The 18643-nt window shown below is 32.4% G+C and overlaps 1 pseudogene across 1 annotated transcript; it reads right to left on the bottom strand.

The window, feature by feature from the left end:
• Nucleotides 1-876: 876 nt before the first annotated feature.
• Nucleotides 877-15154, bottom strand: LOC115959969 (annotated as a pseudogene). Its single transcript, XR_004085060.1, has 7 exons — nucleotides 15061-15154; nucleotides 14777-14832; nucleotides 12929-13069; nucleotides 10619-10687; nucleotides 3730-4396; nucleotides 2489-3655; nucleotides 877-1951 (listed from the first exon to the last, which is right to left on the bottom strand). The product of XR_004085060.1 is annotated as a pentatricopeptide repeat-containing protein At3g13880-like (transcript).
• Nucleotides 15155-18643: the final 3489 nt, after the last annotated feature.

Genomic DNA, 18643 nt, shown 5'->3' with positions numbered 1-18643 from the left:
ATGTCAGATGTGAACTAAATTACAAAAACAAAATATATTTCTGCCCATAACATCTATGTCAACTTTCCTCTTTAATTGCATTCATGCTCATCTTGTATCAATTGAGTATAGATTATAATTGTATAGCAGTATCTGAAAACATATTTGGGCTACGCTAAAGTGCTCCCATTATTTATAAATATACAAGCCAAAATTGTGAAAATCTAAAAATATACTTACCCAATTGATGTGGATATATGAAAGCATTCTAAATTGGTTCCTACTCTATATTTTTTACTTTTCTAAGTATTATGGAGAATGGAAAATATAGATGAGGATCTTATAACTTTGTGTAAAACCTCAAGTCCACTACATAAGGAGTCCATAGTTAGTTCTCTACATTTTCTTCTCTCTCTTTCTTTTTTTATAGAAATTCAAATTCTCTTGTCCACTCTGGTACAGGCTTTAAGCCTGGCTGAGCCTTCTGTAATTCCTATGGGCCCAATCTCACCTCCCCACCCTCTTTTATGCAGGTCCCCCTAGGTTCCTTCTCTTTCTTCAATAAATTTTATCTCTAGTTAGCCCAAAAAAAAATTGTTGATGGACATAGAGTCAAGACAATCTATAGGTACTTTAGACTAGTGGTAATCTATGTGGGTTATTGAGTTACAATAAAGTTTTTGTCATTGAATAAGAGATTCAGGATTCGAATCCTGCCTTACACTAAAAACCAATTAGTATCTTAACCTGATGATAAAATGCAATCAAATTGCATCTAAAATGAAGGGACTAGTGGTAATCTATATTCTCATTATGGAGTGTGTCCCGATTTGCATTCACAATAAAAAATCAAATGCATGCATGTAAAGTAAAGGTGATATGTACAAATTTAGAAAATTTGCAATGGAAACCAAATCAAGAAAATTACATTATTGTTGACTTATCAATATTTTTTTCAGAATTCTTGAGAAGCGTAAATATGTATACAAAATAAGCTTACAATACAAAATAAGCTTACAACCTTTGTGGTGGGTTCTTTTTTCCCCCATCAATCATAATTTTAATAATTTGTAAAATTTATTGTCTATAACATTGCTATTTAGAAAAATATAGATTCTAGTACTAAAGCAAAATATTCACTCATATGACTCAACATTTGTGGCCAGAACATTTACTCATTTCTCCTATCACTAACCCAAAATTTAACTTCTATTGAAACTACCAGTAATCTCCACAAGAACACGTACCTCCTCTAAAATGATGGAAACGAATTGAATCTCTAAGAATTATCTCTCTCTTTTCTACTCTCGACAAGAACTTCATCATTGTATGACAATCTTGACAAACTCTCAAGTTCTTCATCACCCTCACTGGTGCTGATGCTGGCAGACTGAGAATCCCATAAGTCACAGCTAACTTTTCACTGTGGTAGTTCATCACTGTGCTGGCATTGAGTTTTGGTTCAGAGATACTAGAAATAGGCCTCTCTTCTATGTAACCTAATTTCTCTATCCTCTTCATCATCTCTTCTAAGCATGTATATATCACTTGACTCATTGGGTGAGATCGATCACCCACCACAAAGCAATGAACTTCGTTCCCTACCTCGATCCAACTTAAACCAGGTTCCTTCTTAACTCCTCGATCTTTCATCAATTCCCTAATTTTTGTCGCAGGTAAATTTATCCCGGCATCATTGTAGATGTTGTAAAGAAGCACATAAGATGCAGATCCCTGAGGTTCAAGCTCAATTACTCTCTCTGCAACACGTTTTCCTGTGACAGTGTCCTTATAAACCCTACAAGCGCTCAATAAGGCTCGCCACATCACTGGATCTTCCTCAAAGCCTGAGTTCAGAATGAAATTTTCAGCATCAGCCAACTTTCCCACACGACCCAGGAGGTCAACAATGCAGGCACAGTGCCTTACATTAACTGCCATGCAGTAATCTTTCTTCATGCTTTCAAAGAATCTGCCATGGACAAGGATAGTGAAAGACAGTCATACAAGTTAAAAACCAAATGTGCACACAACTATTTACAATTTGTTTCTCCAAAAAAAAAAAAAATTAAACTGCTTATAAATTTCAAAGATTAACTAATTAAGTTCTGCTTTAGATCAAGTTCCAAGGAGAGGGGGGGGGGGGGGGGGTGGAAGCAATTAATTCATGGTATCACAAATAAACTTCATATTCTATCTAAAATATTATTGACATTGAATAATAAATTGATGAAAAGGAGTACATCTGCATTTACTTCTCCCTAGTATACAATTTACCCTTATGCACCAATCAAATTCAATTCACAACTTATTAAAATTACTTTCTTCATCAAGTCCTAGTTTCAGAAAACAACTCATGGCAAAATAAATAAATAAAATTTGAGGATGAAGGATACCATCCCCACCATCCCCCCCCCCCCCCCCAACACCCCTCCCCTTTCCAAAAAAAAAAAAATCAAAAGGAAAAAATCACACATTTATGAAATGTAAAAAGGATTTATTAACATACCGGAGTCCTTCTTTAACAAGACCTCCATGACTACAGGCCGTCAAAACTCCAAGGAACGTAATGTGGCTGGGTGCAATTCCATAACCCTTCATCAACTCGAAAAGACTCAATGCTTTCTTGCACACCCATGTTGCGCATTGCTACTGATCATCACGGACCAGGACACCACATCTGGATTTTCCATCTCTTCAAAGGTCAGACGAGAAGAATCAATGTCTCCAGACTTTGCATACATGCAAATTTGTGAATTTTGAATAATAGTAAATTTGCCAATGCCAGTTTTTATTGCATATCCCTGAATCTGCCGTCCAGATCTTGGGGATGCCAAATTAGAACAAGCACCCAACATACTTGATATTATGAACTCATCAGGTTTCATTCCAAATGAGAGAAGTTCATAGAACAAAGCCAATGCACTTCCAAAATGCCCATTTTGAACATAACCTGAGATGATGGATGTCCATGAGACAATATCTAGCTTAGGAGTTACAGCAAAACATTTAGCTCCATCCTCAACTGAACCTGACAAAAAGTACAAATCAGTTAGTGCACTTCCAATGAACTCATCCGACTGTAGGTTCCACTTGCAAATTTGAGCATGAATTTGCTTTCCATAATCAAATGCTTCAACAGCATTACAAGCTTTAAGCATGCTAGAGAACGTAAACTTTGAGGGTTTCATTACTTTCTTTTGCATCTTAGAGAAAATATCAAAAGCTTCATTTGCATATTCATCACTAATGGTCTCACCATGGAGGAATCCAGAGATCATGGCATTATAGATGAAGATGCTTTGGTCGGACATCAGTTTGAAAATTTGGATTGCATCAACCAGATCCCCAGTCTTGGCATACATATCAAGTAATGCAGTTGCAACCACATCATCCAAATCCAATCCAAGTTTGACTGAGAAGGCATGAAGTGCATTCCCATGTTGATTTGAATCCTTATAATTTGTGCCACATGCCTTCAGTACACTTCCCAGTGCATAAGTATTCAACTTCAATCCTAATTGGTGCATTTTTCCAACAAGTTTCACCATTTCCTCATTGGCACCAATTCTAACATAACCAGCAATCAAGGAATTCCAAGAAACTTCATCCAAGTCATTAGAACACTCAAACAAAAGTGCCGCCCTATTGACCTGACCACATTTTGAGTACAAATCTATAAGTGAATTGGTTAAAAAAAAACTTTATAACCCAACCCACTAACAATAACCAAACCATGAATCAGCTTACCCAACAGAAGATCCCCAGTTTGACCACACAGATTTAAAGCACCAGCAAAGGTGAACTTATCAAGTTTCAAACCAACAACTCTTGCTTCATTAAACACCTCCATGGCCTTAACAAAAAGACCCATCTGGGAATAACCAGAAAGCAGAGAATTATATGAAATAACATTGTGCTTTGGCATTCTATCAAACATCTGACGAGCGCTATTTATCTCACCACATTTGCAATACATAAGGAGAAGATTGTTTAGCAAAAATAGGCATGATCTGAAAGCAGTTTTAATCATGTGGCCATGAGCAGCCTTGCCATAAATAAGAGACCCAGATTTGGTAGGGAACTGGACCAGTTTTGTATAAGCTACAGAGTCCAATGAAAAGTTTTGATGACAAGGTTGAGCATGTTGTGGCAGGTTATGTAATGGTATAGCTGGTGGCGATATGGTGGAGGGGATTCTAGGTTGAATGAGCCCAGGAAACTCGGTGCTGTGGGGGAGAAAGTTTGGTTTTGTGGGTTTTGTTTCCTGGAGAAACATGTTTTTATCTGCCTTGTTCCCAAATGGAGTTGGAATCCTCGTCTATTTAACATAGGAGGCCTTTCAAAAGCAGATGAGTAGCATCCTCTCTAATTTTTCTTTGAATTGTACATGGGTCAATTTCTTATCCTTCTCATACTACAAAATAGTAAAACAAAAGAGATACATATCAGGGAGATAAAAATGGAGTAAAAAACCAATAATAAAAAGTGCAGAGCTGTCATATTAACCAAGCAAGTAAATGACCATCTCCAATGAACTGGGAAAATTACAATATAGTTTTGAACATGTTTTGCAGAAGATTCAAACATCTTTTCATAATGTTGATCATGCATATTTGCATTGACATCAGCAATTATAAGTGTATAACATTGAAAAATGTGAAACTTACCTATTTTGATACAGTTGAAAATTGTTTGGAAAAAAAAAGGGTAGAATTCAAATACTAACACTTCAAATCAAACTCACAGATAGATGGTGTGTTTGCCTGATTGTGACAAATAATGCGCACAGTCAAAGATGCTATAAGTCATATAGCTTTACAGGTGATCTTCTGTGACTAACAACCCGAAATTTGAGAGCTTTCACAATATTATTGTTATAACATATAATCAACTCCAGCTTTCCTCCTTTGAAATTTAGCTATTGCCCTCAATGAAAATAAATTCACAATAGACACTTAGCAAAATAAATAACTCTCAATACTGAATGATAGATTGAATGGTTTTTTTTTACAAGTAAACAATTTTGTATTGGTAATTACCCACATACCCTAGTGGTTCTTGAACTTACGATTTGACCTCCCACCTCAATTTTTACAAGGGGAAAATGTGTCATTTGAGCTAGAGCTCATCAACTTTAGTAGGATACCTGGTGTTTACAGGAAAGGTAAAAAGGGTGTGAAAGTATGTCGCTTCATAGTTCATTAGATGATCCAAAGTAATTTAACACATAGAAAGCTTATTTAATAGAACTAGAATTTACATAAAATTATCTACAATAGTAAAGGCACAAAAACTATCAGCAATGTACTCCAAGACTTTGATGAGTGAAACAGAAGCAAATGAATGATAAATAAGAAAATCAATATTTAAACACAAAATAGCAACCATCTAGGTAGTACAATAACTTGACCTATAAAAGCATCAATGTGCATTACTCTAAAATCTATCGCCGCTATAGCATTTCGGTGATATAGCATCTCATAATAATTTATATATTAAAAAAATCATAATATGAAATAGCCATCAAACTTTTAGGGAGAAAAAAAATCTATATATTACCTTTGATGCTCTTTCCCACCCCCCCCCCCCCCAAATTCCAAAAGTAGGACGAATTGCAAGCTTGGTTGATCCATGTTACCTGTGACTTTGGGTCTTCCCAACTGATTTAAAAAACAGAAAAGGAAAAATATATAAATAAGTTGAAAAGCCAAAGAAACAAGCATATAATCCTATACGGCAATCAAAACTGCCTCAACAGCAAGTCAATAGCACCAGGGGCGGAGCCATGTACATGGGTGGGGGGCCATGTGCCCCCCCCCTCCCCCCCCCCAACCAAAAAATTTGAAATTTTCCTATATATATACATATATACTAGTCACTAACCCATTGCACGGAAAAGTTTTACAAGGGCAAATCACAATTTACTCACCTATGGTTTGGTCAAAATTTAAGTTGCCTACCAACGGTTTGAAATTTAACACTTTACCCACCTGAAGTGTTGTTTTAAAGTAAAAGTGGCAGTAATTTACATAATCACGTGGCACAATGAGAAGTGGTCAACAAAAAGTCAAACATTTCACTTTTATATTATACTAGTTGCTAACCCAGCCATGCAATGCACAGAAAAGTTCTTAGAAAAGCTAAATTTTATTTTATCAAATTAAATGGTTTTTCTGTCAATTCAATGAGAAAATGAATGTCACTATTAATGGTGATTTCAGAAAGATCTTATTAAAAGCCAATACAATAATTTAATCTGTATCCAAAAGACTAAATAATGTTTTCAGATGGTTGAGAGAAATTTAATTAAGATAAACAAAACTTTTTGCTATGGATTTTAAGGAATAAGTTACATAAATAGTTAACTACAGCACTAATATTCAAAGGAATACACAAAATTCGTTAGAATGAAAAGGATTTGAGCTCAAGCATCACCAGCAACCAAATAAATGAAATCTTCACTCAGTATTAATAGTAAAATTCTCATTAATCTAGTGCAATATAGAACAAATGTAGATTTTATAGAAATATCCTATAATACATATACAATATATTTTACTTATATTCATGTGTTAATGCTTTAAAATTCAATCAAGATGCATCAACTACATATTATTCCGATGTTTTGAAAAAATAGGACTTTATATTGATTGAATCAAGATGCATCAACTACATATTATTTCAATGTGTAATGCCATCACTAAGCAATATCTTTGTGAAAAATTCAAATCATGAGTCTGAGTTCGAGGATAATCCGATAATAACCTAAACGAACTGTTTTGTGTGCCTAAAAACCTACAAAGCACGGGTGCGTTTCGGGACTCGGATGCGGGTGCGGGACTTGGCAATTTTTAAAAAAGGTGGGTACGGGTGCGGCGGGACTCGGCGATTAAAAAATTATTAAAAATATTTTTATTTATATTTTTAATATATTGCTAAGCATACTTTTTCACATTATATAAATATATACCAAATTTAAGAGTACTAGTAGATAATAATTAAAACATAATGTTCATAAATTAAATACAACCCACAAAATTGAACTAATACATTCCATGAAACTAAAACATTCCACAAGATTGAAAGCTAATTTCAGCTAATTTATCAATTTCAAGTCTAAATATCTATTCAATAATTATAATAATACTGTTAAAACAATTTTACTATTAAAATATTCTTTTAAAAAATTACTATTAAAAACGCAATATAAAGGTTTAAGTTAAATATTAAAATAGTTTTATTATTCATATATTAGTATTACGTGTGGGCCCATAGATTAGTTAAATATTAAAATAGTTTGGATTAGTACGCGTGTCTATTTTTAAATGGGTGGTAAAGGAGGCTTGGTGACCGTACCTGTTGTGTAGTTGTAGCTGATTTGTTCTTATTTAAAGAGTTCAAAACGAAGAAAGGAGAAGAAGAAGAAGAAGCAGCAGCCGCCTCTGCCATGGCCTGGGTTCATTCTAGCAACCGCCGACGTGTTGGAAAACTGCTGTAAGGGGATGAGTTCGCCGGTTTCGCCCGATACGGTCCGAGTCGGCCCGATTCAGCGCGAATCGGCCCGAGTCTGAGCCGCGTCGCCACGTCTCGCCGCGTCGGACTCGGGTGCGAGGGGTCTGGAGCCGAGTCCGTGCATCCCAGCTAAAAACAATAAGCAAATATATTTCATCAATATCAAAACAAATAAACACCAAAAAAGACAAATTTTTTTTCAAACTGAATAAACAGCCTTTTGGAATTACAGTAGACAAAAGAAGAAGTAACAGAAAAGGCTTCTGAAAACTAATTATAAATCAAAATCTTAATCAAAAATTTAAAACCAAATCTAACCCATAAGAAAACAGTAATTATATTATAAAGAAAGAGAGATAAGTTATTGCCTGAACAGAACCTTGTCTTGTAGGTAAAGCCTATCAAATGTAATGCAATAGTAATATACACGTGAATTATTCACCTAGATTTTTCCTAATAAATGAAAAATAAATTCTAAACTTGAACTGCCACTATGAAAATTCTTAAATCATGCAATCAAAAAACCTTTGCATTTAATTCCCCACTCAAACATAATTTACATTTTTTTGTGATTCTAATTGAAAATTTGATTAAACTTGTTTTAAAATGGGAATTTGGTACCTTAAGTATTCAAAAAATTTCTTTTATTTTATAAACATACGAATTTTGAGCCTCCTTTAAAGATGCATGTTTTCTTCTAAATGAAAATCCAAATGAAAAAGTTTTTATTCCCCTAGAACATGAAATTTATTCCTCCAATGAGTCGTTTAATATTATAGTTGAAAACTCCCTAAATCCTGCATATTATAGTCTATTGTCAACTGGACAGAGATATACTCTCCTACAGATCAAGGATATGATGAAAAGGGCAAACTAATCTCAAGTTTAAGGGAAAAGAAAAGAATGTCAACAATCTTATTCAAAACTAAAACGCACATTTTTTCTTAAAGAAAAAATAGTGGTATGAGCCTAAGAAGGGCCAGTCATGCATAATTTTACATGATAAGCTACAACTTGAAAACGCAAAAAATAACCCTCTTACTAATTAGCCAAAAAGGTCATATTACCATGTTTTAACTTAATTTTTCCTGAGAGAAAAATCAGTTAACATGCATCCTAAAATAACCATTCCTAAGTCCTAACAAATCCAATAAGTAGGAATGCTTCAACATTAAATTATTCAAATCTAAAAGGGAAATCAAATTAGACACAGACTGAGGATGATGAAACATGTGAGTCAAGCTTGAATTCAGGCCAATTAGCCTCTATATACTCAATAATAGAACATGGGTTTTGCTTACCCAAAGTTTTAGGCCATTGTCCATGATGAAGCATTCTGGACTCTAAATATATGTTGTAGCTTCTCCTTAAGTCAGAGTTTGTGTTCAATATTGATCTTCAATAGCTTACTATTGAGTTCCTTTATCTAATAATAGTTTATGATTTTTTTTAAATCCATATTCCATTAAATAGAGTAGTAATAGGGAGAACCAATAGTATAATAGAGACTGTGTTTAAAAAAAAAACAGGTACATTATACCTTTGTATGTAACGCATGGTTGAAAAAGGAAGAAAACTTTTTGCTAATTTATTAAACCTGAGTAGACTGTGTATATACTCTAGGAAGGAGAATAAGTGTACATTTATTAGATCTTCATAATGGACACTGTACAGAATTCAATCAAATTCTGGAATAAGAACAAAACAGCCGGGTATTTTATTTTACAGGTGCAGTCTAACACAAAACAGATTGGGTTGCCGGGCTGTTTGGTTTCTCCTTTACAGATAATGTACGGTAGTTGTTTTCCTTTCTTTCTCATTAACAAAATTAGTATCGTTTCTAAGAAAAGTTTGAACTTTGTGCAATTGAAGAATAGCTTAATTTTATCATTCTGAGTATGATACAAATTATAAGCAGCCAAAAAAAATTTTAAGTTAACTAAAAGGGAAAACTATTATGCTTACTTTTAAACATAGTTGTCAAAACGTGAATCGTATCGTAAATCTATTTGTGATTTTTCAGTATCGTGTATCGTATCGTATCGTGTATCGTAAGATACACAAACACTTGATAAAAATTATATAAAATTATAGATTTACATATATAAAAGGTATATTCACTATAAATTTAAAATATGTTCAACTAATAACTAATTTATTTATCACTTATGTAGTAATATTTAAGAAGCTAACTAAATAAATCAAACTAAATTGTGTTATAACATACATGTTCAAATTGCTTAAATTCAAAAGTGCTAATATATTACAAATGACAAAAAAATAATAATTTATTTTCATCATATTACCTAATCAACCCCATTTAAGTCAATGTTATCATCATGTTTATCATTTTGCAAACTTCTTTTTTTATTAAAATTTTCTTCATCATCATTAACATTTACTATCTTTTTTTGTTCTTTTTATTTTGATTTTTTTTTTTTTTTAAAGTCTTCTTGGCATTCTAGTTTCTTGGATATATAACAATAATGACAAAAATAAAAAATAATTATATTGTCAATTAATATCTATTCAATGTATAGAAAATAAATGTGTAAGTATCAAAGTGAAATGTAAGTGCATACTACGTAGTTCAAATTTTATAGGAGAAAGAGAGAAAAAAAATTTATAAATATGTTATTTTATTAGGCTAAATTAAGTAATCTAATGATTTTGTGTTAAAAACAAGTTTAACAACTTGTTAGATTCAAATAAAAATACAAATTTTAACAAAAAACTCATTTTAAAACATTTGTTTATGTATCGTACGATACGTACGTTTATACGATACGATACGATTCATACGATACACACAATGTATCATACGATTCAAGAACACTTACGATATGCCAATATGATACGAAACTTTTTACACACGATATGATACGATACGTATCGTATGATACGTATCACGTATCGTACGATACTGACAACTATGCTTTTAAACACCAAGAATTATGTGCTTCAGCAATAGTCTGACAAGGATTGTGTGTTTTAAGTGGCTTTAAATACATTGTAATCTCAAAGGTTTTCAAACAAAAATGCATGCTAACAACTTCTATCCTTTTAAGATTCATTACAACAATATGGGCAACTCACATTGGAGAGAAAGAGAGAGAGATTTTACCTGTCAAAGTCTCTGTTTCAACTGCTCTATAAAATAATATCCATTGGATTAATAATAATGCCACAGTCCCTGCACAATAAACCATATGTTCCAACCGTTTATAAGAAATACTTTTATCTTCTCACAATGAGTTATTGAAAAAATAGACTTTTAAGCAACAAACTTTTATTTTGTCTAACAACTTGACTACGTTAAATATACTTTTTAAAAATTTTAAAAATGGGAAATACTCTAACAACAGAAGAGTTTTTTTTTTTTTTTTTTCTCTTTTTTCTTTAATTTAGCAAGCAAACAGAACGATGAACCAATATAGATTCCACAATTAAAACTATCTACATCACACTAATAGTACAATACAAGTATTAGTAATAAAGTACACATGCCTTTATGGCAAACACCATTCAGAATTTAATTATATACATTACACCAACTATTCCTTCACACTTATTTTGTAAGGTCAGCTATGTATTCTCAACTCAAAACAGAACACCTTCCAATGGTGATTACATTATTGTAAGAAAAGTTAAAAATGATTTGTAACACAAGTTTAACAGTTTAAAGGATTCCTTGGTTCCTCTTCCTCTTTTGTCGATCTGCAATGGTCAATGAATAGTTTTTTTGTTCTTCATAGTTGCAGATTTAGCTGCGAGTTGTACATCACATGCATCATCTACTTTTTGAAATTTAACAGAATCAGCATCTTCTTCACTTGGTAAGCTGTTGACAAAATCTTTGTAGCATCACTCATATAAAACTGTTAATAGAATATGATGTAAAATGTATTATGAAATGTATAAGTAACATTAAAAATGTTTAATATTATCATTTAAATGTAATATACTCACATCAATTATTTTATCAAGTTTAATTGAATATAAACTTTATATCCAACTAAACTGAAAATACTCAAAGAAAAGACGAAATTAAAACCAAAATAAGAATATCAAAATACCAAGTTCTTCTTAAACCCCTATCATTCACTTCACTAAACCCACAACTCTTTCTCAATGATAAATTTCAAATTTGCAGAGAAAAAAAAAATAATAATAATCTCAATGCACAAACCCATCATAAAATAAATTATAATCAAATCAGATCCACTTCTCAGTTTCCCAACCCCTCTCATTCACAAAGCCTGAAATTGTCTTCTAATATTATATACCAAATGGCTAGAACCAAGTATTATTCTTATTGTCGTTGTTGGTTTTGAAAGATAATGAGAAGCGACAACAATATGATCAGGTTTCACATTTAATCTCCCCCTCCCCCCTAAGCAGGGACGGACCCAGGAAGGGGCCAAAGGGGGCCCGGGCCCCCCCTGGGTCCAAAAAAAAAAAAAATTAGTAGGTAAAATTTTCAAAAAAAAAGCTTGGGCCCCTTGGTTTTTAGCTTGGGCCCCCCTTGGTTTTTAGCTCAGGCCCCCCCAGTCGGCCAGCCCAGTAGTTTTCAAAAGCCATGAAAACCTTAAAAAAATAAAATGTAAAAAAGAAAAGAAAAGAAAACCCAGCACAGCAAGACTCCAAAACCGTTGAAGCAGTTCACTTTGACCGACTAGAAAGCTTCTAGACTGAGTAATGAAGTGCTGTACAACTGTACAGCATTTCACATATAATACTTTTGTCTTTCTTTATTTTTTTATTTATAATAAGGTATATTACTTTTGTTTCGGTGATTTAATGTTCTTTACACAGTACACTACAATTAATAATAATAATAATAATAATATAATATGTAATAATGTGGTTTATATTAGAATATTAGATTATCTATTTATATATGATAATAGTAGGACAAATAATTGTTTAATTGTTTGATTTGATCTAATTGCACTTAAATAGTAATTTGCACTTCATTGTTCACACTTTTTTTAACAAAAATTATTGTATAAATCTTCAAAATTTCATACCTATTAATCAATTTTTTATCCTAAATGCTGAAACATTAGATGTAACTCCTTAGAAAAGCTCTAAAATGTAAAAAGGTAAGTTCAAACCTATTAACCTATGTACAAAAAATTTAGTACAGTGAAAAAAATGTAGGCACAAGTTTACTTAAAGTTAGTTTATGAAATAAAGTAATTTAATTTGGGCCAAATTAACTTGAGTGTTTTGCATTTTGAGCCAACATAGGCTTAACCTATTAAAATAATGTAGGCATAACTAACTTGCTCCTCCTAAGAAAATTTCTTGGCTCCGCCAGTGACTATATGGATGTGTATTTGAATTTTTTTTTTTCGTTTATCTCCGGCCCCCCCCAGCTTGAAATCCTGGGTTCGTCCCTGCCCCTAAGTTATAGATTTTGTTAACTTACGATTATTTGTTGACTGGCTTTCTGCTGGAATATTTCTGGTGGATCTGAATAATAGTAATTTCCTGTTACCATGCAAACTCCTTGTGTTTGAAATTCTTGTTGATCCTATTATTTGAAACGTAATTGGATAGATGTCGTTTTCTGGATAACACAAAAAAGGAAAGGAAAAACTTGCATGGAATTAAACCTTTACATTCACATACACAGTTCATTTCAAAATTTACATTCAAGAACACCAAGCCACCTCTAAATCAAACACAAATTCATTCTCAATAAAAATTTTCAAATTTGCAAAGAAATTCCCAAGCTCTAATGTCAATGCACAAACCCACCATAAATGAATCATAAAAAAATCATAACTATTTTTTAGTTTTCCCTAAACTTTCAAATACACAATCTCAAAGACTATTATAATTCAATTATATTGTATACATATTAAGCGATTATAACTTGGATCAAATTTAAACTTGAAATCCCTAATGGAACCCAATAAAAATTATAATCTAAAACTTCCTTTCAAATTTTGAATCTATCTCTATATCAAAGGCTCACAAATCAGTGCCTAAATAGAAACCTAAAAATAAAATAAAATTCAAATTTACAAAGGGAAGAAAATCCCTTCGAAAAAATAAGCAGAGAAACAAATCAAAATTTACACCAGGGTTGTGATAAATTTTTTTACTTATTTTTTAGCTCAACTACATATTCTTTTTTATTATAAAGCTATTAGCAACATGACAATAGATAAACAAACTATTAACGTAAAAAGGTTTTTAGTTCCATTGATTTCGATGTTAATTCAAACCATAAAATATTCAATGCCAAAAACATGGCAAAATTTGCCAAATGGTAGATTTTTAGAAATTTTTTTGCTACATAGCATGCGGATGAAACATTTTAGACTGTTTTTGAAAATCGAGTTTAACAAACTCGATTTCCAACCCATTTCCTTCTAGATAAAGTCTGATAAGGACCAAAAAAAAAAAGGTGGAACTCGAGTCTAAGAAACTCATGTTCCATTTGTACAGAACTCAAGTTTCTCAAACTCGAGTTCCATGTGAAAATACTTGGAACTCGAGTTTCAGAAACTTGAGTTCCATTTTTTTTTTTTTTTTTTTTTAAAAAAAACAGTCTAACTAACTAAAATATTTCCTCCACATGCTTTTTTGCTAATATTTTTCCAAAAAGATGCTTTTTTGCAAATTTTTCCCCAAAAACATTGTCATTCTACAAAGAAAAAATTTGTAAACAAAAGAGCCCAAGCTTTGGTGAAGGTCTTGTGAACTATACACCCCTTCCCCCATCAGGCAGGCAATTGATTCCATACCAATGTGTTTATGCTTTCTCACTCTATTGCTTATTAGGACAATCAGATTTCTAATTACTACTGATGAAACAAAGTATTGATACAAACAAAACAATTGGTGAAGAATAAAGAGACAAATTGAAACTGCTAAATACACAAAGTTAACAATTGGAATAAGATCCTTTATTTGCAAAACTGACATAACTAATATAGTGATAATTGCCATAAGAGTTCCCCATCATGTCTACTTACTTTCCCAACATCAAAATCTATACAGAGCAATTATAATCATCCTTAACATTCAAACTCTCTCATGTACCCCAAAATCAAAAAACAAAAAGGATCAGAATTCTTAAGATAATTTAAGACAACATCAAATTGATCTAAATCAAATTATTCATTGGGGAATTTAAACAAACATATAGAGAAAAAAAGCACAAAGATGTCAATAACAATGAACTAAGACAAAACCTTTAAACCCACATTACTAATTGCTCACACACAGATACTTTCATGAAAAACAAAAAAGTAGATGAAGTTACCAAGTATTATCCAAAATTACAGAATAAAGAGATTCCAGCGGGCACCGTTCAAGTCACTGTTACAATATAGAGAATATAGTTAATCTAAATCAAATTATTCACTGGGGAATTTCAACAAACATATAGAGAACAAAAACAAAGATGTCAATAACAATGAAATCTTTGAACAAAAACAAAGAGACACCAAAATTACGCAAACATTCACCCAGAAGGAGAAGAATTTTAAGAAAGAAAATCTCAAGCACTACAACTGCAAAAGGAAAAACAAAAAAGCTCAGTTTTACCGGCAATGGGTTCGCTGGCTGACGGTGGCGGTAGGCTTCGCAGAGGAAAAGGACATGAGAAGGAAAAATTTTGAAGAGAAGTAATATATATAGATACAGACAAAGTGGTTACCCACTGAAACGGTGTGGTTTTTTTTTTTTTTTTTTTTTAAGACAAATCAAATATTTGGTGAACATGTGCGAGGGTGAGGTTTTTTTTTTTGACCAGTGCAAGGGTGAGGTTAAAAATAATTGATTTGGCCTTTCCTTTTCATTTTTAATACATAAGAAGGTTTGTTTGCTGATTTGTCACTGTTTTAAACAAGTGTTTGTGGTTTTTTTCTTTTTTTTTTTTTTTAAGACAAATCAAATATTTGGTGAACATGTGCGAGGGTGAGGTTTTTTTTTTTTTTACCAGTGCAAGGGCGAGGTTAATAATTGATTTGGCCTTTTCTTTTCTTTTTTAAATATAAAGAAGGTTGTTTGCTGATTTGTCACTGTTTTAAACAAGTGTTTGTGGTTTTTTTTTTTTTTTTTGAAAATGGTACTAAGAATATTAAAGGGTTTTACATAAACAACCAAAAGAAAAGTTGATGTTTTTAAATGTAAACGTGACACTAATTTTATGTAGTCACATGACACAATGAAGAGTGACTAACAAAAGATAAACATTTCGTTTTTATATTATATATATATATATATATATATATATATAAATATATATATAATTATTTTAATGTTTTCAAAATTTTATCTACAAAAATAAGAGTCCCCAAATATTTGAATTAGTCCAATGATACTCTTAAAAAAAATATTTTGTCTAATAGTTATAGACACATAACTTTGTTTTTCACAATTTTTTTTTTTTATTATTATAAAATATGCTCTTATATCTGTTAAATATTTGATAAAGTTTGACACCAAACATATTTGAATCTATCTTTTTCAACCTGTTATGTGGCAATTAATAAGTCATTGACTTATTTAAAAAATCTTGTCACTAAAACTACATATGAAATGTCTCTTTAGTTGCCACATAATGAGTTAGAACAAGATAGTTTCAAATATGTTTGGAGCATAACTTATTCCTCAAGTTGCAAAAAGAAGAATTCAGAATCTGTAAGGCTCAACCGATCGAGAATCATATTCTGTAGAATTTTAATCAAGCCCAAAGCCCACAAAAACTTTTAGGGTTTGTGCTCAACACTACTAAGTATAAAAGAAAAACTCTAAATACGTTTCAAAAGTTCTAAAGAAGACTAATGAGTTACTCTTAGGAGATTTGTGAGGTTTTGTAACCTTCTAGCTCAACAAACATCTACTAGAAGGAAGATCCATAAAAAAGAACTGGTGGAGATAGTTGTTGCATACAGATCAACAATTGCTAATGATCTAAAATTTTGAGTGGGATCTCAGAGTCACAAACGTGGGTGTTTGTGTTCAAGAAATTTAGATAGAAGAGTCCGTAGATTCGGAGTTACGTGTGATCACGTAAGTAAGTATTACAAGAGGTAGTATTAGATTTAGGGAAAATTTTATTGTAAACACTTTCTTTCTATTTAGTGAATTTTTTGCTTTGATGATAGTTTAGATTAAATCCTTCCTAAGTTTTTTACCTTGAAATTAGATGGTTTCATTGGTTTTCACAAGTCATCATATCGCTTGCCTTTTTTACATTTCCACACTTAGTGATATGATTGTTTGTGTTTAATTTAGATTTGAATAATAAACCTAAGTATCAACTTGGTTAATTAATTGGTTAAACAATCTGAGTATACAAGGTTTAAACGAACTAACAAATAATGTGCTTCTACTATCGGTTGTTTTTGAAATCACCTAGAATCTGTTTAGGATCCGCTTATTTTGCTAAAATTGAAAACTTTTTACTGAAAGTACTGTAAATAAAGGAAAAGTTAGCTAAAATAGTATAATAAGACCTATGAATAGTACTAATAAGTGCAATGGAGCTCATGAATAGTAGCAAAAATAAGTTGAATAGTAAAATAAGTTGGTTTTTTAATTTGAAGCCAAACGCACACCTACTGAATAATACTAACCCAAAATAATAATTCTAAAGTTGGTTTATTTTTTAAAAAATTATATTTTATTTTCACGATAATTTTACCATTGTTTTAAAAATCAGACTGAGGTAAAACCGGATTTGCTTCCAATTTCCAGTTTTCATCGGTTTTAGACATTTTTCGGGATCAGACCAGTGATCGATTCAACCGGTCTGGTTTTTAAAACATAAAATTATACTGAACAAATGATATTCCGCTATAGAATCATCATCACCACGTCACCCCCAAAGTATACATAATCAGTTGTTTAGACTTTAGTTCTCACCCACGTTTCTCAGGCATTTCAGTTAAAGCCGTAATCCTTCCCTACATTTGCATTTAGCATTGACTTTTCCTTGGTCAAATTTCTTACCTTAGAAAGATTTATTCATAATGGAAAAACGTTGCCCCTTTTTTTGTTGAAAGAGAATTTCCTTCCATTTTCACCAACCCAATTGCAGATTTGCAGCTCTTAGGATATTTCCTTATTGGATAATTGAGTGCTTTAATAATATTTTTTAATTCTATAGGATAGTAAAGAAGGATCTATTTGGACCAAAACAATGTTTAATTTAACAATAAGGATCAAGATCATTCATATAAAGTTATTTCCATCTTGAACTTCTTTTTATTATAAAAGAAATTGTATCATGTTATCAATCCATTAATAATATCACTAAAATAATGGTTAAATAAGAAATCTGGGATTCAATCCCTGCCTACACAAATAAAAAATTAATTGGTGTTTTAGTTTGATAATTGTTAAATATTAGCAATGCGATGTGTTATATCATGTTGTGTATGTTAGAGTAGATGCGAAAGAGGAAGCATAGAGGAGGAACACTGAGAACACGAGGGTTACGTGGTTCAGCCTTACGGCCTACATCCACGGAGGAATCCCTTAAGGGCTACATCTTTATTGTATGAGAGTGTAGTACAATAACTTCCTGTGTTACAATGAACTCTAACATGAGTATATATAGGCGACTAAACCCTAGACTACTAGTACAAGTAGGAATGGGCTTGGGCCTATTACATTGGGCTAATATGAATAATATATATCTCTAACACCCTCCCTCAAACTCAAGGCGGAAGCTCGATGAAGGCTTGAGGTTGGATAAGTATGAGAAGATCACTTGGAGATGCCTTGAAGAATGCCTTTGAAGAAACCACAATGAAGAATGTGCCAAATGTCCAATTTCGGAGTTTCAAATGAAGAAACGGAGGCCAAAATTGGAATCTACGCGAAAAACTGAGCAAGATAGGCCCTTTTGGAAATTTTGACTTTTGGTCAAAGGTCAACGCAAAAAGTCAAAGTCAACTGGTCCAGAGTCAAAGTCAACAGTCAAAGTGCTCACGGGTCAGATCCGGGCGGTCCGGGTCGGTTCGGTCCGGGTCAACGACGTGGTGCTGACGAGACGACACTGCTGACGTGGCTGATGACGTGTCTCTGATGACGTGGACTAGGGCGTGCGTGGCATGCTGACGTGGATAGGTGACGTCATCCGATGACGTCACACGTCATTAGCAGCAGCTCTTCGGCG

This window comes from Quercus lobata, chromosome 9 (genome assembly GCF_001633185.2).
Source record: "Quercus lobata isolate SW786 chromosome 9, ValleyOak3.0 Primary Assembly, whole genome shotgun sequence".
Classification (NCBI taxonomy): domain Eukaryota; kingdom Viridiplantae; phylum Streptophyta; class Magnoliopsida; order Fagales; family Fagaceae; genus Quercus; species Quercus lobata.
The sequence above is the reverse complement of the archived record's forward strand: the minus strand, read 5'-3'. Positions and strand labels throughout refer to the sequence as shown.